At 47.0% G+C, this 26137-nt stretch overlaps 1 pseudogene; it reads right to left on the bottom strand.

The window, feature by feature from the left end:
- Window positions 1-18804: 18804 nt before the first annotated feature.
- Window positions 18805-26067, bottom strand: LOC125368193 (annotated as a pseudogene).
- Between the last annotated feature and the right edge of the window lie 70 nt (window positions 26068-26137).

The following is a 26137-nucleotide window of genomic DNA, read 5'->3' as shown; positions in this document are numbered from 1 at the left end:
CTTGGGACTTGGGGTGGCTCTGTCTCTCTTCTTCCTCTCTCCTTCCTGTCTGTCCCACCTCCCATCCCTGATGCCAATGACTCATCTGCGATAGTTTGGGCTGCTTTTTGGAGGCCTCAGGGTTCAAGAGCCCCCAGGGCCCATCCACCAGACAGAAAAACAACACAAAATGGAGGCTCAGTTCAACAGGGCACTGCCACTGCCCACCTTCTGCCTCAGTGGAGCCCATAGCCACCTCCTCTTGGAGACCAGAAGGACGAGGCCTGGCTGGAGCCTGCAGGGTTCGGGGATCCCAGGAACTGGCCCTTACTCCGTGTGTGGCTGGTTGTCAATGCCGCTTTGGGAGAGGCTGTTCCTTGGGCTGAGATCTGAGGGTCGAGGTTCAAAGCCACACTAGGCAAGAAAGTTCGTGAGACTCTTATCTCCACTTAACCATGAAAAGCCACAAGTGGAGCTGTGGCTCAAAGGGCAGAGCACTAGCCTTCAACAAAAAAGCTCAGGGACAGTGCCCAGGCCCTACGTTCAAGCCCCAGGACTGAAGAGAGAGAGAGGGAGAGAAGGAGAGAGAGAGAGAGAGACAGACAGACAGAGAGAGAGAGAGAATGTTATTTTCTTTGTGGGTGAATAACATCTTGTATTATATACAGATGTGTCCAAACTTACATAGATGGATACCAAAGCTGATTCTATATCTTAGCTATTGTGAATAATTCCACAATAACAAGAGTGTATGCACAGCTCTTTGTACGACGACTTTGTCTCCACTGGATATATATATATATATATGTACACATTCAGGAATGGGGAACCTGAATCATATAACAGTTCTACTTTTGGTTGTGTGGTTTTTCTTAGATATGTAACTCAGGCTGGACTCTCATGATCTTCCTGTCTCTTTTTTTTGTTTTCTTTTTTTTTTTTTTTTTGATCATTCATGGGGCTTGAACTCAGGGCCTGGGTACTTTCACTGAGTTTTTTCTTTTTCTTTTTTCTCAAGACTAGCACTCTACTACTTTGAACCACAGCTCCTGTTCCAGTTTTCAGGTGGTTATTGGAGATGAGAGTCTCATGGACTTTCCTGCCCAGGCTGGCTTGGAACAAAGACCCTCAAATCTCAGCATCCTAAGTGCTAGGATTACAGGTGTGAGCCACCAGTGCATGGCTCATTTACCTAGTTTTTACTTAATTAGTTTGCTATTTTTGTTTTGTTTCTTTTTATATACTATACTCTTATATAATATACTTTATATAATATACTCTACTGCATTGCATTTACTTATATTGCTCAGCTACAGAAATTGGACACCATATTTTTATTAACTTTATAATTCTCTCCTATTTACCTACTTAGGCACAGATTAAAAAGAGCTTTATTAGTACAAGTTGTTATCAATTTAAATATGGGTTTATATACATTTTACTTATGTATAACGCACTCAAAATTATAACTTGGACGAATATAACTTTTGATGATAAACATTTTTTCTGTGAAAAAAATCCTGAACACACACACATAATCTAAAAACAAAAAAAAAATCTGTTCTTATTTGGGAGATTTTCTATGCAAAATTGTAAAAAAAAAAAAAAAAAAAAACTTAAGTCAGACGCTGGTGGCTCACGCCTGTAATCCTAACAACTCAGAAGGCTGAGATCTGAGGATTGGTTTGAAGCTATCCAGGGCAGGAAAGGCCTCCAGACTCTTATCTCCAATCAGTCCAAAAAAACCCGGAGGTGGAGCCCTGGCTCAAAGTGGTGGAGCACTGGCCTTGAGCAAAAGAGCTCAGGGACAGAGGCCAGGCCCTGAATTCAAGCCCCAGGACAGAAAAAAAAAAAAAAAAAATCATAGCAATTACAGGAACATTCCCAATGTGAATACAACTGGCTCCCCCTAGTGTTCAGTGTCCACAACTGCCAAACTTTAACACTCAAAATTGCTATTAAAACACAGGTTCTAAAACTGCATTTGTTTATTACTACAGTGTAAAGAATGAAATAATATCAAAATTAGTATGAAATAGCCGCATCTACTTAAATGTGAAAAAGACTTATTCACTTCAAATATGCATTTCTACTGCCTCTAAATTATCAAAATCTCGAAGAAACATGTAGGTGTAGGTAGCTAAAATATACAGAAAGACTACCATCAATAGAGCTTAATCAGAAATCATAAAAAGCAGAAAAAATGGTTTATTCAAAACCCTAACCGCAGAGCTAAGGATAATGCCTGGTGGTAGAGTGTTTCTCTCATATACATGAAGCCCGGGGTTTGATTCCTCAGCACCACACATCTAGAAAAATCCAGAAGTGACTCTGTGGCTCAAGAGGTAGAGTGCTAGCCCTGAACAAAAAGAATCCAAAAACAGCACTCAGGCCTTGAGTTCAAGCTGAAAGACTGGCAAAACAAAATCTAACTCTAGAGGCTGGGCATATGGCCTAGTGGTAAAGTGTTCGCCGCGTATACTTGAAGCCCTGGGTGCGATTCATCAAGCACCACATATATAGAAAAAAGCTGGAAGTGGTGCTGTGGCTCAAGTGGTTTAGTGCTAGCCTAGAGCAAAAAGAAGCCAGGGACAGTGCTTGCTCAGGTCTTGAGTTCAAGCACCGGAAATGGCAAAAAAAAAATGAAATCTAACCTTAACCCTAAGCTCTAACCTTCCCAACCCCATTCGTAAAACCCTGCACCTTGTTTCATTCAGCACATCATAGCCCATTCTGGACTTCCAGAGCCTCTGTTTCATAGAAATTAAGAGATAGGTGCCCTAATTGGCAGGTTATCAATTCTAGTAAGTTAAAAACAGCTCAACAAAATTGCTCCATTTTTTCATCAAGATGCCGCCTCTCTATGTAAACAGTTTGGGATCCTCAAGAACAAGAACAGCCTAATAGAGTTTAAAAATTGCCCTCCATACATTGTTAGTCCCCAAAAAGGTGTCAATCCCCCTGAGTGCTCAGACTTAATACATGGATGTAACTCACTTCCTTTGCTTTGGAAAACAAAAATGGAACATGTTAACATAGATACTTGTTCAGGTTTCATCTTTGCCTTGTAATGCCCAAGTTGAGAGAAACCCACCAAGAAGACCACCGAGATGGATTCACCAACGAATTCTATAAAACCTTTAGTGAGAAGCTAATACCAATACTCCTCAAACTCTTCCGCGAAATAGAAACAGAGGGAAAAATCCCAAACTCATTCTATGAAGCTAATATTATACTCATTCCCAAACCAGGCAGAGACCCAACAAAAAAAGAGAAATACAGACCAATATCACTAATGAACACAGACGCAAAGCTCCTCAATAAAATATTAGCTAACAGAATCCAGAAACTGATCAAGAAAATTATATATCATGGCCAAGTAGGCTTCATCCCACAGTCACAAGGATGGTTCAACATCCGTAAATCAATCAATGTAATTCACCACATAAACAGAACTAAAATCAAAAATCACTTTGTTATTTCAGTCGATGCCCAAAAAGCCTTTGACAAAATACAACATCCATACTTATTAAAAGCTCTAGAGAGAACAGGAATAGATGGAACATTCCTCAAAACAATAAAAGCCATATACAACAGACCAACTGCTAACATCATATTAAATGGAGAGAAACTTAAATCATTCCCCCTAAACTCAGGAACAAGACAAGGATGCCCACTCTCCCCCCTCCTTTTCAACATAGTGCTGGAATCCCTAGCCATAGTAATAAGGCAGGAGGAGGACATCAAAGGGATCCGCATCAGCAAGGAAGAAATCAAGCTATCCCTATTTGCAGATGACATGATCTTATATCTGAAGGACCCAAAAAACTCAGTCCCCAAACTCCTACAACTAATAAACCATTTTGGTAAAAGTAGCAGGCTACAAAATCAATCCACAAAAGTCAGCAGCTTTTCTGTACACCAGCAATGTACAAGCAGAAAAGGAAATTATGGAAACAATTCCATTTACAGTAGCCAAAAAAAGAATAAAGTACCTAAGGATCAACCTAACCAAGGATGTGATGGACCTATTTAATGAGAACTATAAAAATCTAATAAGGGAAATCAAAGAAGACACAAGGAGATGGAAAGACCTCCCATGCTCATGGGTAGGCAGAATCAATATAGTGAAAATGGCCATATTGCCTAAATTGTTATACAAATTCAATGCAATCCCTATCAAAACCCCAGTTACATTCTTCAGTGAAATAGAGAAAGCAATCCATAAATTCATATGGAACAGCAAAAGACTTAGAATAGCCAAAGCAATTCTAGGCAAAAAAAGCAGCGCAGGAGGTATCACAATACCAGACTTCAAGCTCTACTATAGAACCATCAACAAAAACAGCCTGGTATTGGTATAAAAACAGACCGGAAGACCAATGGATTAGAATTGAAGATCCAGAAATAAAACCGCACTCTTACAGTCAGCTGATATTCGACAAAGGAGCTAAAGAGATACAATGGAATAAACAGAGCCCCTTCAACTACTGGTGCTGGGAGAACTGGGCAGCCATATGCAGAAAACTCAAGGTGGATCCTAGCCTATCACTATGCACCAAGATCAACTCAAAATGGATCAAGGACCTCAACATCAGACCTGAATCCTTGAAACTACTGAAACACAGAGTAGGAAAGATGCTAGAACTTATAGGCACAGGAAGGAACTTCCTGAATAGAGTCCCAGGGGCACAACAAATAGGGGAGAGACTCGATAAATGGGACTACTACAAAATAAAAAGTTTCTGCACAGCTAAGGACATAGCCACCAAAATAGAAAGACAGCCAACCATATGGGAAAGGATCTTTACCAGCACAGCAAAAGACAAAGGCCTAATATCTGTCATCTACAGAGAACTCAAAAAACTAAGCCCCTCCAAGCCCAATAAACCAATTAGGAAATGGGCAAAGGAGCTAAAGAGAAACTTCACAAGAGAAGAAATAAAAATTGCAAAGAAGCATATGAGGAAATGTTCAACATCCCTGTTAGTAAAGGAAATGCAAATAAAAACAACCCTGAGATACCACATCACTCCAATTAGAATGGCCTATACTCTGAACTCAGGCAACAACAAATGCTGGAGGGAGTGCGGGGAAAGAGGAACCCTTCTCCATTGTTGGTGGGAGTGCAAATTAGTACAACCACTTTGGATAAGAGTATGGAGATTTCTCAAAAAGCTCAACATAGACCTACCCTATGACCCATCCATACCACTCCTAGGCATCTATCCTGAACAGCACGTCCCAAGATATCAAAAAGACATTTGTACTTCCATGTTTATCGCTGCACAATTCACAATAGCCAAAATATGGAAACAACCCAGATGCCCCTCCACAGATGAATGGATCCAAAAAATATGGTACCTATACACAATGGAATACTACATAGAGATTAGGAATGATGAAATATTGTTATTTGCAGGGAAATGGTCAGAACTTGAACAAATATATTGAGCGAGACAAGCCTAGAACACAGAAAACAAAGGGGCATGATCTCCCTGATATATGACTGTTAAGAAGGGGTGATGGAAAGACAGTAGAGACCAGGTCTGTGAAACCAAAAACTGATTGTCAAATGGTATTTCCCACAGGACTGGGTCAGCGACCCAACATTATGTAACTAAAACCAAACAACTACTCAACATATAAAGGTCAAAAATCGAACTCTCAGTGGAATACAATAGCTCAAAAGCTATGTATGTACGTTCATAGAAGACTATTGTCAACATATTGTCTAATATCGACATTACATTTAAAGCCCTAGGCTAATTTTCTTGGGCGTAGGCCACGTGGCTACTGTCTTATGTTCTTGGTACATTGTGTATTGTATATATGTCTACCTGACCCAGGGAAGGGAAAGAAAAACAGGGTGTAAGATATCACAAGAAATGTACACACTGCCCTACTATGTAACTGCACCCTTTTTGCACAACACCTTGTCAAAAAATTTGTGTTTAATTAATAAATAAATTACAAAAATAAAAAGAAGACCGTTCCGAAATGCAAAAGCAAGGCTTTATTCAGGCAAGCTGCAACTCGGGCCTCATCCTGCGGAGATAGGGAGGAAACCCTGGGCTGGATTTTTACAGGGCTTATAAAGGCAAAAAGTACGAAATTTACAGCAACCAGGTGTTTGGGCAGAATTAGGGTAAGGACCAAAGGCTGACTGGCTCAAGGCTAGGGGCATTCTAGGACAGTCAAAGGTTATCAAGGGAGTTTCCAGGCTGTCTGGGTTTTTACAAGCTGTCCTGCCAAATGGGGTGATTAACAGTCTTTTCCAAGGCCAGGCACAGCACAGAGTGGAGCCTGACTTTAAGATAGCTTTGTTCTAGGAATCTACAAGCAAGGTGGGGAGTCTGACTTTAGGGTTGTTAAGGAATTTGCAGCTCAACACCGGTTCAGCTTCCCGGACTCCCAGCTGATGCGAGCGGCCTCCTCACAGCTCCTGATCTCCTTGCACTTTATCACTGGGGGAGAGGGGGCTATGTGGGGGACAGATGAGCAGAGGGCAGTTCATTGGTGGCCATTCTGTTGTCATGGACAAATACACAGGCACCTCTTCTTCACACAAAAGATTCAACTTTCTATGGATGTTCCCTCCCCGTCTGTGTGATATTGGGGAGCAGGGCTTTGCATGCCACACTTGGCAGCATGGCCCATTCTCCACCACTGAGCCACCCCAGCTCCAGGAAAACCAGCATGATTGAAAGTACCAGGTCAGCCCTCTCAGAGGCTCCTGCAGCGCAGACGAGTAGGTGCATTCCCTAGGCTGCCTTGAAACAGGCACAGGCCGTCTACCTCCCCTGCATCCTTCCACCCAAGAAGAACCCATTGTCTGCTTTGTGTTTCAGAATATCTAATGGCGACTCCACATTTCATTTGTAGATGACAGCCCTTCTTTCCAAGAATCTTGGGATGTACCATTCTTCTTTCTAGTTTATTTACTCTTTTATAATGAGGTTTCTCTTAAAAAAAATGTTTGTTTTTTTTTTGGCCAGTCCTGGGCCTTGGACTCAGGGCCCGAGCACGGTCCCTGGCTTCTTCTGCTCAAGGCTAGCACTCTGCCACTTGAGCCACAGCGCCACTTCTGGCCGTTTTCTGTATATGTGGTGCTGGGGAATCGAACCTAGGGCCTCGTGTATCCGAGGCAGGCACTCTTGCCACTAGGCTATATCCCCAGCCCTTATAAAAATTTTTTTAAAGGCGATGAAATTAGGGCTGGGGATATGGCCTAGTGGCAAGAGTGCCTGCCTCATATACATGAGGCCCTGGGTTCGGTTCCCCAGCACCACATATACAGAAAATGGCCAGAAGCGGTTCTGTGGCTCAAGTGGCAGAGTGCTAGCCTTGAGCAAAAAGAAGCCAGGGACAGTGCTCAGGCCCTTAGTCCAAGCCCCAGGATTGGCAAAAAAAAAAAAAAAAAAAAAAAAAAAAAAGACGATGAAATTAGAAGTAGGAAAGCCTAGTTCGAGGCAACTCAGTTGCCAGACAGCACTAGCTGTCGAGATGAAAGACTAAGGATAGAAGGTGAATTACATTTGCTCCTACCCCAAGATGCACCAGCAACATTATTGGGGTATGATATTATGAGGGGTAATTAAGACAATCAAAGGTTTTTCTTTTTAGTAGTATTTAGTATCACTTCTCTTAAATAAGTACAATAGGATAGCTTTTTTTATTTTATTTTTAATACGAAGGTTTGAGTTCAGGGCCAAAATGCTTACTCAAGCCCGTTCTCTGCTACTAGGATCTTTGTGTGGGGGTTATTATTTTTTTCCTTTTTTGTTATATTATTCAAGGAGTTATGCAAAGGGGTGAGCATCCAACATGTGGGTTTATGAGCATGATGCATCTTGATCAGTATTTCCTCTTTCATTACTTTCCCCCTTTCCCTTCCAACCTAACCCTCCCCTCAATTTTCCTATTGTCGTAGGCTAAGCACTGAATATTATAACAGCATTCTTCCCTTGCCCCTTTGTGTTGGTTATCTTCAAGAGAAGATCTTGCTTTATTCTCAGGTAAGCCTAAAATGTAATCCCCCTATTTGAGCTTTACTTTGTCGCTGAGATGACAGGTGTTCCTTGTCCTGCCCAGCCATTGATTGAGATGAAGTTCCACAAATGTTTATGCCTGAGCTGGCCTTGAACCATCATCCCTTAATTGCTGCTTACCAAATAACTAGGATGACAAGACTTCAGCCATCACATCAGGCTCCTTTTTTTTTTGGCCAGTCCTGGGGCTTGGACTCAGGGCCTGAGCACTGTCCCTGGCTTCTTTTTGCTCAAGGCTAGCACACTGCCACTTGAGCCACAGCGCCACTTCTGGCCATTTTCTGCATATGTGGTGCTGGGGAATTGGACCCAGGGCCTCATGAATACCAGGCAGGCACTCTAGCCACTAGGCCATATCCCCAGCCCCCAGGCTCCTTTTTAATCTTAATAATAATAGCAAGAATCCATGAGCAGTATCTCAATTAATCCTCACAACAATTTTAAAAGTTCAGTGTATTTGTTTTCTCTGTACTCAATGCACAAACTGGAGTAAAGAGTATTCGGTATTAACCAAACTGCTGTATTTTCAGCCCCAAATGATTGAGTGTCAGCAATTAGCAAAGAATGTTGCTATTCATGAGCAGTAAAAAGGACTCTTAAGGAAAAAAAAAAAAAAAGCCAGGTGCTGGTGGCTCACGCCTCTAATCCTAGTTACTCAGGAGGGTGAGATCTGAGGATCACAGTTTGAAACCATCCTGGGTAGAAGAGTCAGCGAGACTCATCTCCATAAACTATTCAGAAAAAGTGGGAAGTGGTACTGTGGCTCAAGTGGTAGAGTGCTTGCCTTGAGCACAAACAGGCTCAGGGACAGCGCTCAGGCCCAGAGTTCAAGCCCCAGGACCGGCCATAAAAAATTAAGTAAAGAAAAATAAAGTAAAGGAAGAATGTCACCCAGCTCCTCCTGTCCCTTCAATGCTGTGCCTGGACGCCAGTGACTCCCGCACCCCCACTGCTGGGAAGAGGCCGGTTACCTGTCATGTATGTGGCACGTTCACTGCATGGGCTGGGGCCAGCCTTGTTTTCAGCTATCACCCAGAATTCATATTGGGTATTTGGCTCAAGGTTTCTGACTGAGCAATACGTTTCTTTGACTGTCACTGTAAATTCTGGGGAAGAAATTAAGAAGAGAAGAATTTAACCCTAAGAATAATCCTAGTGTCTCCAATTCCCCATGCAAATCTCACTACAGCAGAAGGTGTGGCCCCCGCCCGGCCCTATACTGCCACTCTGCAGTAGGGCTCCATCTAGAGTGTCCTTTCCTCACCTCACTATTGCTTGAAGCCAGGCTTCCTAGGTGACACACCGGAAAGATGGGGCTAGGGAAGCCATTCGGCTTCTTAATGACTAGAGGTGGATTGTCCTTGCCCTCAACCCCATGCCAGTCAGTACCCTGGGAAAGATGGGCCACAGTGGAGCAAGAGGCCATCCCCGAGTCTTCCTACATCTGGGCATGGACCCCTTCACCCCTCAGGGGTCTGCACACATACCAGGACAGAAGAATCCGGTCATGCGGGGACTCCTTATCCAGAGACCCACCCAGGAGGGACTGCACTGAGGACAACTCTGACACTCACCCCCGGACCTCACCAGACTGGCTCCCACTTGCCCTGCAGGCTCTGCCTGCCACACTCCCCTGCCTGCACCTCGCCACCCTGTAGTGTCTTCAGGTCCCCACAGCCACCGTGCAGACCTCCCTTCCCCACGTGATCCTCCTGGGGCAGGCCATCCGCACAGGCCGGTAGCACAGCTGGTAGCACTCCACTGTGTCATCGGAGTACAAGCTCCAGCACACCCGGATAGAGGAGTCTGTGGCCGAGTTGGGGACCTGCCGATTTATCACTGGAGCAGAGGGAGGTAGAGAGAGAGAAGAGAGAAAAGAACAAGAACATGTGAGGAGCCGTAAGTAGAGGCATGGGGGTGGAGTGGCCTTCCATAGGGCACATGCAGATGGGCAGTCTCAGGCTGGAATAGGTGCCGAAAAGAAGACATTAGTGCCAGGCCCCAGGGGTACTGGGGGTGTCCAGTGACCATCTGCCATGTCACAATGAGAAGGGATGGTGGGGGCCAAATTGGGGCTTTTTGAGAGTCTTCGAGTCCATCTACTATAAGTTCATTAGTCCCTTCTGCCATTTGCAGTGGTCACGCCTGTAACCCTAGTTACTCAGAGGCTGAGATGCAAAGCTAGCCTAGAAGAAAGATCCATGAGACCATCTCAGATTTAAATAGCAAACTGCTGGACTGCAGGTATGGCTCAAGTGGTAGAGCACCAGCCAAGTAAGCAAGCTGAGTGAACACAAAGTCCTGAGTTCAAGCCTCAGTACTGGAAAAAAAATATATAGTGTCACCTCATTGCCCCAAGCCTTTGTCTCACACACACAACTAGGAAGGGAGCAAGAAGCATTTCCCTCTGTCTTCCCTCTCCCACTGTAGCACCTCCTTCCATCCCAGGCTTCTAAGAAGCAGAGAATAGGGCTGGGAATATGGCCTAGTGGTAGAGTGCTTGCCTTGTATCCATCAAGTCCTGGGTTCCATACCTCAGCAGCACATATATAGAAAAAGCTACAAGTGGTGCTGTGGCTCAAGTGGTAGAGTGCTAGCCTTGAGCAAAAAGAAGCTAGGGACAGTGCTCAGGCCCTCAGTTCAAGCCCCAGGACTGGCAAAAAAATAAAATAAATAAAAAGGAGTAGAGACTAGATCAGTGGTACCCAGGAGCTGGAGGGAGGAAGAAACCAGGAATTCCTGTTCAATACAAACAAAGATTTTGTTATGCAACCTGAGTAAGCTGCAAGGAGGTGTAGTGTAATGGGGTGCTCAGGGTTCATGATGTAGTGTTAGGCACTATAAGAGATATTAGAGGACAAATCCAATGTCAAAGCTCCCCTGCTGCCCCACCCCCACCCCTGAGGACACAGCTGAGAGTCCCCACCTGGGACAGTATTCAGGGCCCCCATCAGCTGCTCCACCTCAGTGAAGTCCAAGGTCTGGTCTTCGAAGTCGGGTTGTGTGAAGATCTCCACATCTGTCTTTGCTTTCAGGAACTTCCCGAGTCTGTTGGTACACAAAGGCACACTCACAACATGGGGGAAGGGGGTGTCCTGGGGTGTAAGTGGCTAGGCCTCCAGTTCTGCTATGCTCTCCTTTCCTGCCCAGGCTCAGGCCTGATGCAATCCACCTACTTGAGGTGTCCCCTCCTAGCTGTGATGTCAAGGGTTTCACCCCATCCAGCTCTCTGTTGAGAGAGGGTCTGGGGAGATTGTCTGCTCAGGCTGGCCTCAAGCCAAAATCTTCTGTCTCAGCTAGGATTACAGACGTGAGCTACTGGTGCCTAGCTATTTGTTCCCTCCCTCCCTTTCTTTCTTGTCATAAGTCATGGGGCTTGAACTCTGGGCCTGCGTGCTGTCTTTGAGCTTTTTCAATCAAGGCTAATGCTCCACTACTTTGAGCCACAGCGCCACTTCCAGTTTTGAGCCACAATACTACTTCCAGTTTTCTTTTTTCTTTTTCTTTTCTTTTTTTTTGCCAGTCCTGGCTTGGACTCAGGGCCTGAGCGCTGTCCCTGGCTTCTTTTTGCCCAAGGTTAGCCCTCTACCGCTTGAGCCACAGTATTCCCAGTCCCTTTTCTGGTGTTTAATTAGAGAAAAGAGTCACACAGACTTTCCTGCCCAGGCTGGCTTTGAACTGCAATTCTCAGATCTCAGTCTCCTGAGTAGCTAGAATTGCAGATGTGAGTTCTTGGCACCTGGATTGTTTGTTTTCTTGATGATAGTCATTTTCACTGAAGTGAGATGAATCTCAATGTAAATCTCCCCACCTCCTATGTTTCCTGTGCTGGGATTAGAGTTGTGAACCACAACACCAAGCTTGGCAGATTAAGTTTTGCCTAGATCAGCCTCAAATCACAACCCTATCCCTGCCTCTTGGGTCACTGGGATTACAGGTAGCTGGGAGTATGTATTATCATGCCTGGTAATAATTTTGATTTGTATTTCCTTTAGGAGGTAAGGATGTTGAGCATTTTCTCAAGTATTGATTGGCTCTTTATACTTTTTTTTTTAATTTTAAGAATGATCTGTTCATTCATTCAGAGCTCTGGGTCTCCTTGTACCTTTTTCCTGGCAAAGGCAGAATTTGACATCAACGTGGTTTTAATCCTTACATTTTAAAGTTCCTGTGTCCACATTGCTTTATAGACATTGTCTTATTAGGTTTTCATACAACTGTACAGAATAACTGTAAATGCCCTGGTGAACCTGCTCAGAGAGGCAGGAGTAGCAGGGTTTGAACTCCCATCTGACTGTAGGCCTGCTTTTGCAGCTGCACAGTCTGGGTCCTAGAAGAGCTGGGGGAGGCCAGGCTTCCTCCAGACCCCTTCTCCAGGTAGAGGAGGGCTTGCTGGCTTCGCCTTGCTGTGTATACTCTCTTCCTCCCTGAGGCTCGGAGAGTCAATTCTAGGCCTTGGCACCTCAGGCTGTCACTTCAGCGCTAAGCTGCTCATGGGGGCAGACGGGAGGCTGAGGGAAGCTGAGTTACCTGTCAGCCATGGCCACTGCATCCTGCAGGGAAGACAGAAGAGAAATAGTCCATCAGTCTGGGAAGGGACTTTTCTTTTTCAAATAGATGACAATGTGAACATGCTTAAAAACTGGGCAGTTAGAAACCAGCCACCAAGTGTGTCCTTTGGACCACTGACTAGAAGACAACAGGCAGGTTCACTGACTGGAAACACCGCTGGTTACAAGATGGGTCCTCTGCTGCTGATGCTGGGGTGTGTCTGGCTTTCACGGGGTAAGCAACAGTGAGCAACAGTGAGTGTGCATATCACCTTTGATGTCCCAGGCTGCGTCTTAAAGATAATGGCACTGGTGATGGTAGATTTAAAGGTGTGGGCGTCTCTGGCTCTCCTTGGGCCTGACATCACTCTCAGCGTTAGTCACCCCTAAACACAGCAGGAAGGAGGTATAGTTGGGCTTTGGGGGACAGTGTGGAGCCATACTCAGTAACCAGAAAGTTTCTGTTGGCTGAAGAACCTTTCCCACAGCTGGTGGACCTTGTGAGAAAGGAAACCCCTGCTCTGGCTGAAGTTGGAATTCCCACAGCCCAGCTGCACATGGTTCGGGTTAGATTTAATTTGATTTGAGAAAATTGAGAAATGCATCTTTTTTGGATGCATGCCTGAGATTATAAAGTAAGGTGTAGGCTGGGAGTGTGGCTTAGTGGTAGAGTGCTTGCCTACCATGCATGAAGCCTTGGGTTTGATTCCTCAGCACCACATGCACAGAAAAGCCAGAAGTGGGGCTGTGGCTCAAGTGGTAGAGCGCTAGCCTTGAGCAAAAGAAGATAGGGGACAGTGCCCAGGCCCTGAGTTCAAGTCCCAGGAACAGCAAAAAAAAAAAAAAAAAAAAAAAAAAAGGTAAGGTATATAATCATTACCCTTGTAACTGGAAAGTGGGAGGCACCCTTCTTAGCCTTCACGTCTCCCTGACTCCCAGCCCTGGAGCCCCACAAGCTGAGGTGGCCAGAAAGCTCCCAGGGTGCTACTTTTGCTCAGCTCCAGGATAAGGGACAGAGAAACAAAGGTGGGTGCAATAGTGGCTAGCAAGGGTCAGCCGTGTCTGAGCTAGCGTGTCCACTCATGGCTGAGCCATGCAGGCAGACAGCCAGTTTCCCAGTCTCGAACATCCAGTGGAGTCACAGGGACACAGACCACAAAAGCCAACTCCAGGGGATGGAGCTGTGGTTAAGAGCTTCCTTAGCAAGTGTGAGGCCCTGAGTTCAAATCCTAGTAACTCCCAAACCAACAAAACACAAAATTGATTGGGCACCTCGGCTCCCCTAACCACGACTGATCGGTGTCTCCCCTGTACGTCTCCTTGCTTCGTCACCCACCTTTAAGAAGTCAGCCTTGGAAATCAAAGAAGACACAAGGAGATGGAAAGACCTCCCATGCTCATGGGTAGGCAGAATCAATATAGTGAAAATGACCATATTGCCCAAATTGTTATACAAATTCAATGCAATACCTATCAAAATCCCAGCCACATTCTTCACTGAAATAGAGAAACCAATCCATAAATTCATATGGAACAGCAAAAAACCTAGAATAGCCAAAGCAATTCTAGGCAAAAAAAGCAGTGCAGGAGGTATCACAATACCTGACTTCAAGCTCTACTACAAGGCCATCATAACAAAAACAGCATGGTATTGGTATAAAAACAGATCGGAAGACCAATGGATTAGAACTGAAGACCCAGAAATAAAACCGCACTCTTACAGCCAACTGATATTCGACAAAGGAGCTAAAGACAAACAATGGAATAAACATAGCCTCTTCAACTACTGGTGCTGGGAGAACTGGGCAGCCATATGCAGAAAACTCAAAGTAGACCCAAGCCTATCACCATGCACCAAGATCAACTCAAAATGGATCAAGGACCTCAATATCAGACCTGAATCCTTGAAACTACTGAAGGACAGAGTAGGAAAGACACTAGAACTTATAGGCACAGGAAGGAACTTCCTGAATAGAGTCCCAGGGGCACAACAAATAGGGGAAAGACTCGACAAATGGGACTACTACAAATTAAAAAGTTTCTGCACAGCTAAGGACATAGCCACCAAAATAGAAAGACAGCCAACCATATGGGAAAGGATATTTACCAGCACAGCAACAGACAAAGGACTGATATCGGTCATCTACAGAGAACTCAAAAAACTAAGCCCCTCCAAGCCCAATAAACCTATTAGGAAATGGGCAAAAGAGCTAAAGAGAGACTTCACAAGAGAAGATATAAAAATGGCAAAGAAACATATGAGGAAATGTTCAACATCGCTGGTAGTAAAGGAAATGCAAATAAAAACAACCCTGAGATACCACTTCACCCCAGTTAGAATGGCCTATACTCTGAACTCAGGCAACAACAAATGCTGGAGGGGCTGTGGGGAAAGAGGAACCCTTCTCCATTGTTGGTGGGAGTGCAAATTAGTACAACCACTTTGGAGAACAGTATGGAGGTTTCTCAAAAAGCTCAATATAGACCTACCCTATGACCCAGCCATACCACTCCTAGGCATCTATCCTAAACAGCAAAATCCAAGATATCAAAAAGGCATTTGTACTTCCATGTTTATCGCGGCACAATTCACAATAGCTAAAATATGGAAACAACCCAGATGCCCCTCCACAGACGAATGGATCCAAAAAATATGGTACTTATACACAATGGAATACTACAAAGCGATTAGGAATGGTGAAATACTGTTATTCGCAGGGAAATGGTCGGAACTCGAACAAATAATGTTGAGTGAGACAAGCCTAGAACACAGAAAACAAAGGGGCATGATCTCCCTGATATATGACTGTTAACAAAGGGAGACGGAGAGACAGTAGAGACCAAGTCTGTGAATACTGTATAGGTTCTTGATACATTGTATATTGCATATATGTCAACCTGACCTAGACAAGGGATAGAAAAACAGGTCGTAAGATATCATAAGAAATGTACACACTGCCCTACTATGTAAGTGCACCCTCTTTGCACAACACCTTGTAAAAAAAATTATGTCCAATTAATAAAAAAAAAAAAGAGTCAATGGCTTGGGGTAGCCTATCTTTTGTGTGTGTATGTGTGTGTGTGTGTGTGTGTGTGTGTGCGACTGTGACAATAGATCTTAGGCCTCTGAGATACTCTACTGTTGAATTATATCTTTTTTTTTTTTTAAAAAGAAGTCAGCCTTGTCCTCATGGCACACCTCTTCTATGGTCTCCATCAGTTCTTTGCAGGTCTCCAGGCTTTCTCCACAGCTGACCAGCTATCCGTACACGGCCTCCAGCTTCTCTTTCTTTTTCTCCCCGAGAGCCTGTATTTTTTCCTCATATATATATATATATTTTTTTTTTTTGGCCAGTCCTGGGGCTTGGACTCAGGGCCTGAGCACTGTCCCTGGCTTCTTCCCGCTCAAGGCTAGCACTCTGCCACTTGAGCCACAGCGCCACTTCTGGCCATTTTCTGTATATGTGGTGCTGGGGAATCGAACCCAGGGCCTCATGTATATGAGGCAGGCACTCTTGCCACTAGGCCATATCCCCAGCCCCTTTTCCTCATATTTTTGTGCAAGTGTTTCCAAGATCTCATTGTAATGTGACTGAACGTTTTGTTCCTGTCTTCTGAAGTTCTCCTGCAAGACAGCTGATCTCAGTCTCGGCCTCAGTGCCCGGGATATAGTGGAGGTCATTGTTCTGCCAGGATGGAGGAGTCGCCAACCTGGCAGTATTCCACAGTCCTTTTCAGTTTTAGCTGCCTCCTACTGCCATGACAATCAGCTGGGGACCTCTACCTTAATGTGGAACAGAGGCCTTCCTACATTTCCTTCTGAGCTGTCAAAGCTTCCTGATCTTCACATCCTGAACTTCCCGATCTTCACTTCCCATAAACCTCAGCACCAACTAGATCCCACCCACAAGGGGAAAGAGGAGATGTGGAGCAGAATTGTGGCCAGTGGGCACTGCCCAACAAATGTGACATGCAGAAAGGAGGGGTGGGGTGCTGTCTTTAATCGAGGGGACAATTCATGAGAAGCACCTGGGATGTATGGACGCTGAGGTCGCCATTTAGAGCCAAGAGCGAACGCAGAATGCTGGCAACCTGCGTGTCTGTATGTGCCCAGGTGCAGAGGAAGGGGTGGGGATGAAGAGGAGGGAGGGTGGCATGGAGGGGCCGCCATCCTATAAGGTGCTGGACACCCCCATGGCTGTCAGACATGCTCTCACCTCCACCATGATGAAAACCTCTTCCAGGTGACTCGCAAAGTTTTCCATGTGGATAATCTGCTTTTCCAGTCGGCACATGTACTTGTGGATTTCATCCTGTTGCCAGGGCATCACAGAGGAGGTGTGAATACCGCCTTTGCCCTGTCTCTTTCCTGAGCCCCCCCCCCCCCACATACACACACATGACCCTCTTACCCTGATGCTTTCCAGTGCTTTCTCCAGTGGGGTCACGTGGTGGTCCCTGTGCTCATGTGAATTCTCCACAGCTGTAAGCGGAGTCTTGCAGGTGACACAGAAGACATCGGCAGCTTCCTCCTCCTCCTCCTCCTCCGGGATGACATAGCACTCGTACTCCTCACTGGCACGGCCGTGAGTGTAGCGGTATGCTTCCCGCAAGTCCTGGCCCTGTAAGCACTAACCCCAAAACCACACAGACACACAGTCACCTAGGAAGAAAACACTTTAGTGTAAGCCTAAGCTGACAGACTAGCTTTCCCAGGATAGAGGAGTGGCAGCCTGCTCTCAGGCAGCGAGGTCGTTAGGATTACCAGGGAGGCTGAAGGCAGGAGAAGGAGCTGGGAGGAGGAAATCTCTTGTGGCCACAGCTGGACACTGTGTATCAGGCAGCCAGGGCAGGACATTCTATAGCTGGCTCTTAGCCAGGGAAAACATCCTATAGCTGGCTCGTAGCCAGGGACAAGACATTGTCTAGCTGAGCACTAGGAGGAGGCGTGGGAAGGGACTGGCATCTTGACTGCTGCAGCAACATGTTCCTGACTCACTTGGGGCTACGGGTGCGTGCAGGTTGGGTGGGAAGGGGCGACCGTGGCCTGGCCTGTGGATGACCCAGGAGGAAGGCTGTCGACCTAAAACATGCAGTTACACCGCTCCATCCACAACAGCCAGACCCATCCTCCAACAGGTGAGCTCATCGACATAACGTGTCCAGGAGACCCGCGCCCGCACCCCTGAGCCCCGAGGGCCTCTACACGAGGCCGCGCACCACGCGGGGCGTGAGTTCCAGGCCAGTCCCGCTCCACACAAGGCGCCCCACAGGGGAACGAGGCCGGCTGACTGCGCCGGAGCCTCGGGCTGGGACTCAGCGCGCATAGCAGAGGAGGGGGCGCCTTCGACCGGGAGCGGGGTGAGGCACCGGGCGGAGGCCCATGTCGCAGGAGGGCGGCGGCTGGTGCAGATCCCTGCGCACCCCGTGGAGAAACGCTCGCCACAGACCCGGCCACTGGGGGGCGCGGAAGCGCAGTCCGGAAGGCACCGCTGCGGGCGCTCCCGCCCTCCTCGGGCCAGCGCTAAGGGCCTGCCGCTCGTCCAGGACACGAGATCCCAGGCGCGAGTGAGGCGAAACGAACCGAGTACGGGTTCCCGTCACGGCCAGAGCTCCGCCCAGGGGCCGAGGGGGAGCATCAAGGGCACCGGAATCCAGGCCGGTGAGGGAGGGACTGGGAATGGGGGGCGGAGCCTCGGGGGGTTCAAAGGATTCTGGGTGATGGAGTCCGTTCGGGAGGACGAAGGCGGAGTGCGCATGCTCGAGAGCAGGGGCGGCGCCCGGAGCTCCGCGGTGAGGGCGGGGCTTCGCATTCCGGAGCGAGGGCCTGGGCAGCAGGCTGGCGTGGACGCAGTCTTCCCGGGCGCCTCAACATCCCGGCGGGGCTCTAGGCTGGCGTGGGGTTTGGGGTCCAGCCGCCGGCTGCCACGGTGCTGCCGGGGCTTCCCTGGGCAGCGCAGCGCAGAAGCAGCCGCCTCGGCTTCTGGCAAGTGGGTTTCCGGATCCCTCGCAGGTTCGAGCCTGGCCGCCTGGCGGGCAGTGACACGAGCGTTCCGTGGGGCTGACACCACCTGGAGGCGCGGAGGTCAGGCCGCGCTGGCAGGGGAAGCCAACCACGGGGCTTCGTGCAGGCTGGGGCGCTGCGCCCCGAACTCGGAGGTGGTGCAGGAGCTTCGCTGACCAGGGGGAGCTCCGCCCCGGTCTGCACGTGGGGAAACTGAGATTCAGAGCTTCTGCCACCTGGACGGGGCGGGATCCACAAGGACCTTCCTGTGGGACTCCTGGTCCACCGAAGGTCCCACATCACCTCCCACCCCGCGGTCCCCAAATCTCGGGGCTGATGGCTTCAGTGATGGGGCTGAGACAGGGAAAGAGGCTGCCTGGGAGCTGGTCCACGGGTGACTATTGCACAGGGTGGCTGAGGGAGAACTAGGCGGGCTGAGGCGGCCCCTGAGGACCAAGCAGATCAGGAGCGAGTGCTGTTGGGGAAGGAGAGGAGAAATCTGAGAGAATGTCTGAGCGGTGAGGGAGCGGGTACCCATGCTGCTGATGTTTAGGCAGGAGGCGGCTTCCACTAGCTGGAGCGGGAAGGTGGAAAGCATGATGTGGGGTAGAGATGTTTCTAGGCCTCTGAGGCAGCCTGTCTAGAGACACTGTGCAGGCCCAGCCACAGAGGTCAGGGAGCCAGGCATGGTGGCATACATCTGTTATCACAGCACTCAGGAGGAAAAGGAAGGAGAATAGGGCCAGTAAGAGGAGACTCAACCAGGACTTACAGACCTGCAGGCCCGGGATAGTGCCTGCCTGTCTGCACCTGTTTGCTCATCTGCCTTCGACTGGAAACAGGATGGAGCAGCAGAGCATATAATAGATATCGAGGGTGGGAATGTGGACAAGTTGCCAGAGTGCTTGCCTAGTACACATAAAGCCCTAGGTTCGACTCCTCGGCACCACATTGACACAAAAGGCCAGAAATCTCAAGTGGTAGAGTGCTAGCCTTGAGCAGAAAGCAGCCAGGGACAGTGCTCGGGCCCTGAGTCCAAGCCCCAGGACTGGAAAAACAAATACATAATAGATATCCATAAGCATTCACCGATCCTTCATTATTACTTGAGTCGCCTCATACTATTCCTGCCTAGAGACAGGCACTGGCCTCCAAGCTCTGACCTGGTACTCCTGATGGGAACTACTGTGCTGGGCTTCCCTGGCCACGAACCTCCAGAAGATGTGTGTGGTGGTGAAGCTGGAAAACTATGAGGAGTAAGAAGCCATCCTGTGGGACCTGGAGATGCACACCTCCAATTCTGGTGCTTCCTCTAGGAAGAGGCAAGAGAACCCCAAGAGGCACTAGCCTGGCTTCATGAGCTGTGTCACCAATGGCTACAGCCAGACGTGTCTGCCAAGGACCAGATTGGAACTCTTAGTTCCTGGGTGCACTGCTTCCCTGAGATTCAATACAAGGACAACATCCAGACAGCCCTGAAGAGGCTGCTGCCTTCCTTGCCAGGCTACACAGAGAGCTGGGCTAGCCTCAGAAATGGGTGAGTTAATGGACCTGAATGGATCTCAGGACTGGAGCACCATCCAGCTGTCTTCTGCCCTGGGGAGTGCTGTACCTGGCCAGAAACACCCTCTTCTGCCTGCATGATGCATATGTGGTGCGCACCTATAACAGGGATCCTCTGTGAGGCTCCTCAGGACAGGAAGGGTTCTTGCAAGTTCATCCCTACACTACCTGGAATTATGTTGACACATGGCCATAGGCTAGCAGAAAGGAAGGGTAACAAGTAGACGTGCACCAACAAGTGGGCCTTTTTCTCCCTGCTTGGGGGCTGCGGGAAGGAAGAGTTTAGAGGATGTAGTCAGAAGGTGTTGGCCAGGCCGACTTTGGGGTTCTGGAGTGGGTGCTCATCAACCTTTACTGTACCCAGCATCACTCTCAACTTGGTTGGAGCATCTCCCCAGGTCACAATCCAGGTTAAGGGCCGGGAGGTCCTATCTATCAGAGAAGACAGAGCCCTCCAGCTTTCAGCAGGGCGCTCAAACTAAGCCTCAAAATCCAGAACCTGGGGTGGAGACACAACTTGGGCGCTTGTCCCTCCACCTTCACATGAAGGAGGAACCAGAGGTTAGGAGGATTCAGGTGAGGCCAGTCAGAGACAAGACCTAACCTCACTAGGTGGACCAGAAGACGTTGCTCTGAGCAGTCCGAATTCCACTGGGCCAGGCCTTGTTAGAAAAAAGAATTCCTATCAGTCTCAATCGCTGTCCCTTATGAGGAAAGCCTGGCTAACACAACCACATTGCCATAGCTCTGCACAAGCATGGAGGGGGCTTTTCCCTGAGTGGACCATGTACAACTTGTGGTGATGTCCGCTAAAGGTAATCCCCTGGTAGCTGGGAAGCAGGCTAAGGAAAGACCACATAGTGCTGAAAGCTTGCTCTTCATACTTAACTCCCAGCCAGAGTACCTGAGCCTGCCACCCACAGTGGGTCATAATCTACTCTGCCCCATGCCCATGTCCAGGTCGTCCCAGCCTAGATCTGACATTTGGCAAACCATTGGGAAGGCCAGCAAGGTGGGACCTCCCTTGGGCTACCTGATGGTATTCTTTCCCTGTAGAGCTCTTGGAGTCTGAGCTGCTTCCTATTACCCAAGAGGTGGCAGCCCTCCTCCTACCTAAGGAGCAACTCTGTCCGGGGAGCCAGTTTGGTGTGTCACTCAAGCCCGTCACTGAGTCCTGCCAGTACAGTGAGCACTATGGGCTATGGGACAGTGCTGAAACAGACCTCTCCTCACAGCAGGACTGGGCCTGAGGGCCCTCCATGTCCTGAGCTCCCAGGGGACCTTTGGCAGGAGAAAATGGAGGACCTCTTCTCCCAGATGAGTCACAATGGCAATGGTGGAGCCAAGCCCTCCTTATAGTCCACTGTGCCCATGAGCACTGGAACTGGAACTACCAAGGACGCCTTCACTCTAGTCTGCCCCACGTACCCATTTTGGAAGACACATGTCCAGCATGCTAGGAAAGGTCTGCCCTCCTGGCTCCTCTTCTCATAATGTCAGAACACCTCTTGAGAGCAAAGTCTATGTTTTACACTCTTAAATCCCTCTTGCAAACATCCTGCATGGCCTCCTGACACTTGTGTGGATCCTGCTGGCTCAGTATCAGGAGTGGGGAGGTGAGGACCTTGTGAGAAAAACAGCTCAGTGCATAGAGCAGGAGGGCCTTTAACATAATGCAGTTATCCAGTAAGGAAAGGTCAGGAGGGCATAATATTGGGACACAACCGTAATATCGGTAGATATGGTAGATATGCCTGGAATCAATACAGGTTCTTCCTAGACAGACGGTGGCCAGACTGTCCTCACCAGAACCAGCGAGGAACCTTGAACATTGTACTTGGCCTTTTTGTCCTATTATGACTGAGACTTGAGAGTGTATTCTATGTGCCAAAGGACATTAGACTTTTGGTTTTCTTCATCCCTGCACCTGCTACTGTGTGGCTATTCTTTTCCTTGTGTACTAGGAGGAAGGAATGGCTGCCATGTTATAGGTGAGCACAAAGTCAACTTGAATGAAATCTATCAAATAGGGAACTTGTCAGAGGCAAATTTCTGAGGCATGTTCAGCCATACCTGAAGGTGGCTTTTGTGAGCAGGTGGTAAGAAAAACAGGGCCCAAACCATCCAAGGGCTGAGAATGTGGCTTAGCGGTACAGTGCTTGCCTAACATGCATACATGAAACCCTGGTTTGGATTCCTCAGCAGCACAGACATAGAAAAAGCCGGAAGTGGTGCAGGGGCTCAGATGGTGGAGTGTAATCCTTGAGCCCAAAGCCAGGGACATTGCCTAGGCCCTGAGTTCACAAGCCCCCAATTAGGCAAAAAATACCAAAACATCTGATTCTCATTCATTATCTCTGTCCCCCTCCCTCCCTCCCTCCCTCCCTCCCTCCCTCCCTCCCTCCCTCCCTGTCTCCCTCTTCTTCACTGTCTTGTTCTTTTTATTTTTTTGCCAGTCCTGGGGCTTGCACTCAGTGTCTGAGCACTGGCTTCTTTTCTTCAAGGCTAGCACTCTACCACTTGAGCCACAGCACCACTTGTGGCTTTGTCTGTATATGTGGTGCTGAGGAATCAAAAGCCAGGGCTTCATGTATGCGAGGCGAGCACACTACCACTAGGCCATATTCCCAGCCCCGATTTCAGGCACTTTTAGACAAACGTACTTCAAGTAAAAAAAAAAAAAGGACATACTAATATCTAAGTATCAATTGTATAAATGAGCTAACCCTCAGCCTCTCAAAAGGCCAAAGTACCTTGAATGTTCATTAGATTTATTGGAAAGAACAGGAAAATATCAAGGCTTTTATTGTTTTTCTTTCTTTTTGCCAGTCCTCGGGCTTGAACTCAGGGCCTGAATGCTGTCCCTGGCTTCTTTTTGCTCCCGGCTAGCACTCTGCCACTTGAGCCACAGTGATACTTCTGGTGTTTTCTATATATGTGGTACTGAGGAATCAAACCCAGGGCTTTCCATATGGCAGGCAAGCACTCCACCACTAGGCCATATTCCCGGCCCCAGGGCTTTAATATTTATAATATTTACAGTGTAATAAATGATCTAACAACTAGTGTTCAAATAATCCATATACAAATGTATCCAAATATGATCTATTTTTATATACTAAAATATGTGTTTTAAAGAAGTATTTTTTAAAGTACTTGTAATTCCCATATTACCTAGAAAAAATTGGTAATCCAAGGAATTATCTGTATAATAGAAATATTAATGTCTTAGATTGGCTCTTGAAGGTAGAGTTTTATTCCTATGAAGGACATATCGTACTTCAGCTTAACTCTATTGAAACATTGTTTTTAAAAAAAGCCGTTTGTATAGCTGTGTAGGATATTTTTAGTAAAGAGCATTCTAGCCTCCCAGTATGATATGTGTTTAAAAAGAACTTCAGGGGACTGGGAATATAGCCCAGTGGCAAGAGAGCTTGCCTCACATACATGAAACCCTGGGGTCGATTCCCCAGCCCCACATATATAGAAAATGGCCAGAAGTGGCGCTGTGGCTCAAGGAGTAGAGTGCTAGCCTTGAGCAAAACGAACTCAGGGACAGTGCTCAGGCCCTGGGGGGGGGGAGGGGAATCAGATGTAGCTAGAAATTTAATTAATGGAAAATTTCAAAAATAACCAAGGCGGGCTGGGGATATAGCCTAGTGGCAAGAGTGCCTGCCTCGGATACACGAGGCCCTAGGTTCGATTCCCCAGCACCACATATACAGAAAACGGCCAGAAGCGGCGCTGTGGCTCAAGTGGCAGAGTGCTAGCCTTGAGCGGGAAGAAGCCAGGGACAGTGCTCAGGCCCGGAGTCCAAGGCCCAGGACTGGCCAAAAAAAAAAAAATAAAAATAACCAAGGCAATTAACATAAACTGCTGTAAGTGGTTCCCATTATAGCTCCCTGCATTTTTACCCTCTCCTGTAGACACACATCTTCAGTTTCCATCTGATCACATTGTGTCTACTGAACTAGGCACCAACTTGTTAGTGCTGGGTTTAGTTTCTTTTCCCAGTATAGCTTTGACTTTACTTATGCTGCTCCCTATAGGAATACATGTTCTTCCCTTGGGACCCATGTGAAATCCAAGTAGACAGTCATTCCAAAGCACCACTGCTCTCAAAGCTGACATCTTAGCTCAAACAAATGCCTCACTTGGCTATTCACCTAATCTCACATGTATCTAGTGTTGTTGAAAAGGTGTAGGTACCTTGAAATTCATAGGGATGACCATTACCTATATCAGCACTTCGGGAAGAGAATGGAAGAGAATGACAAATTTTCAGTAAAGTACTGTCAACAAATGTATCACGGGATAGATTCTACTACAGATTTTTAAATTATAAATACAATAAGCTTTCGCTGTCTAAAATGAAGGAAAGATGTTCAACTTAAATTTCCTATGGTAATTTTCATGTGAGCTGTTACACTAATATATTTGAATATCTACTATACTTACAGAGTACATAAACACTACCAGGGAACAATAAAGAATGACATATTCAGTAGCACGTCAGGAAATCATTGTTCATGTTAACAGTTTAATGCTATAATTTTGAAGACAGAAAGCTCTTCAATACCAAAGAAAAGATCATCAGGCTTTGTTACAAACTTAGATCTTTTAGGAATTCTCTGTGTACCTGTTGCCCTTATGACCAAAGTTATACAAGTGTCCAAAGGTAAAGCTATGTTACCAGTGGGGAATAAAGAACAAGAGCAGCTATAACTCTGTAACTGAAGACATCCCTGGATATACCATACCTTAAAGGTAATGCAATCCAGATTCTTGACATCTTCATAACCTGTTGGCACGCTGAGGCCACGGGTCGATTCTCTGAGGAACTCTCATGCGCACAAATTTCTTTCTAAGATGCTTTCTATTTACGTTTGTCTTCTTTGAAATATAAAAGTTCATACACTTGACGGTCTAACTTCTGTAGTCCAAGCATTCGGGACCGATGCACTAACAGCAGGCATTATGAAACCAGCGGTACTTGGATGCTCCCATGGACTCACAGGATATTTTACACTATGTATGGACATGCGGTCATGAAACTAGACCACAGTAAACAGGTGCTCTTTGTCACCGGAATAAGGGGCCATGAACATTATTTATTTTATTTTATTTTTATTAATTGAACATAAATTTTTTTACAAGGTGTTGTGCAAAAAGGGTGCAGTTACATAGTAGGGCAGTGTGTACATTTCTTGTGATATCTTACGACCTGTTTTTCTATCCCTTGTCTAGGTCAGGTAGACATATATGCAATATACAATGTATCAAGAACATATACAGTATACACAGACTTGGTCTCTACTGTCTCGCTGTCTCCCTTTGTTAACAGTCATATATCAGGGAGATCATGCCCCTTTGTTTTCTGTGCATGAACATTATTTTTAGGAACAGACACATTTGGGTGATGAGGCTGGTTCACAGTTTCTAAAATAGAAACCAGGTTCTCATGTTCTGAAAGTTCTTCTGCACTAGGGAAGGAAACAATGCTCCAAATCAACTGGGTGTGTCCTTCTGTGAGCGCCCAGAAGAGAGAGGGGATAGGCTCATACAGTTCTTCTACTGTGCTCTTGAAGTGGGAGGAGTGTCACTTTACTTCTGAGGATGACACATACCAACACAACCCCAGCACTTGTCCCAAAGTGCCCCAAGACACAGCATACACTCTTTAGAGCAGGAACAATTTCCTTGTCCAGGCCCGCCCTGGCATAGCTCCTGAATGAGACATTTGCTCACACCACTAGCACAGAGTGCGTTGTAACAGCTCTGTGATACAGGGAACCACATCAGATATGTCAGCAGGGCTAGAGGAAGCCCAACACACTGTGACTCCATGACTCTTCCAAGCTGATCCTATCTCCCTCCAGGAAGTGCTCCAGTGACCTTCCTGCAAAGAGTTGCCTCCTGCCGGCCCCACAGGGGGCGATGCAGAGTTGGGGTTTTGTTTTTTATTTTCTTTTTCTTTTCTGTTTTTTTTC

This window comes from Perognathus longimembris, chromosome 20 (genome assembly GCF_023159225.1).
Source record: "Perognathus longimembris pacificus isolate PPM17 chromosome 20, ASM2315922v1, whole genome shotgun sequence".
Classification (NCBI taxonomy): domain Eukaryota; kingdom Metazoa; phylum Chordata; class Mammalia; order Rodentia; family Heteromyidae; genus Perognathus; species Perognathus longimembris.
Note: the sequence above shows the minus strand (reverse complement) of the source record. Positions and strands in the feature narration are given on the sequence as shown.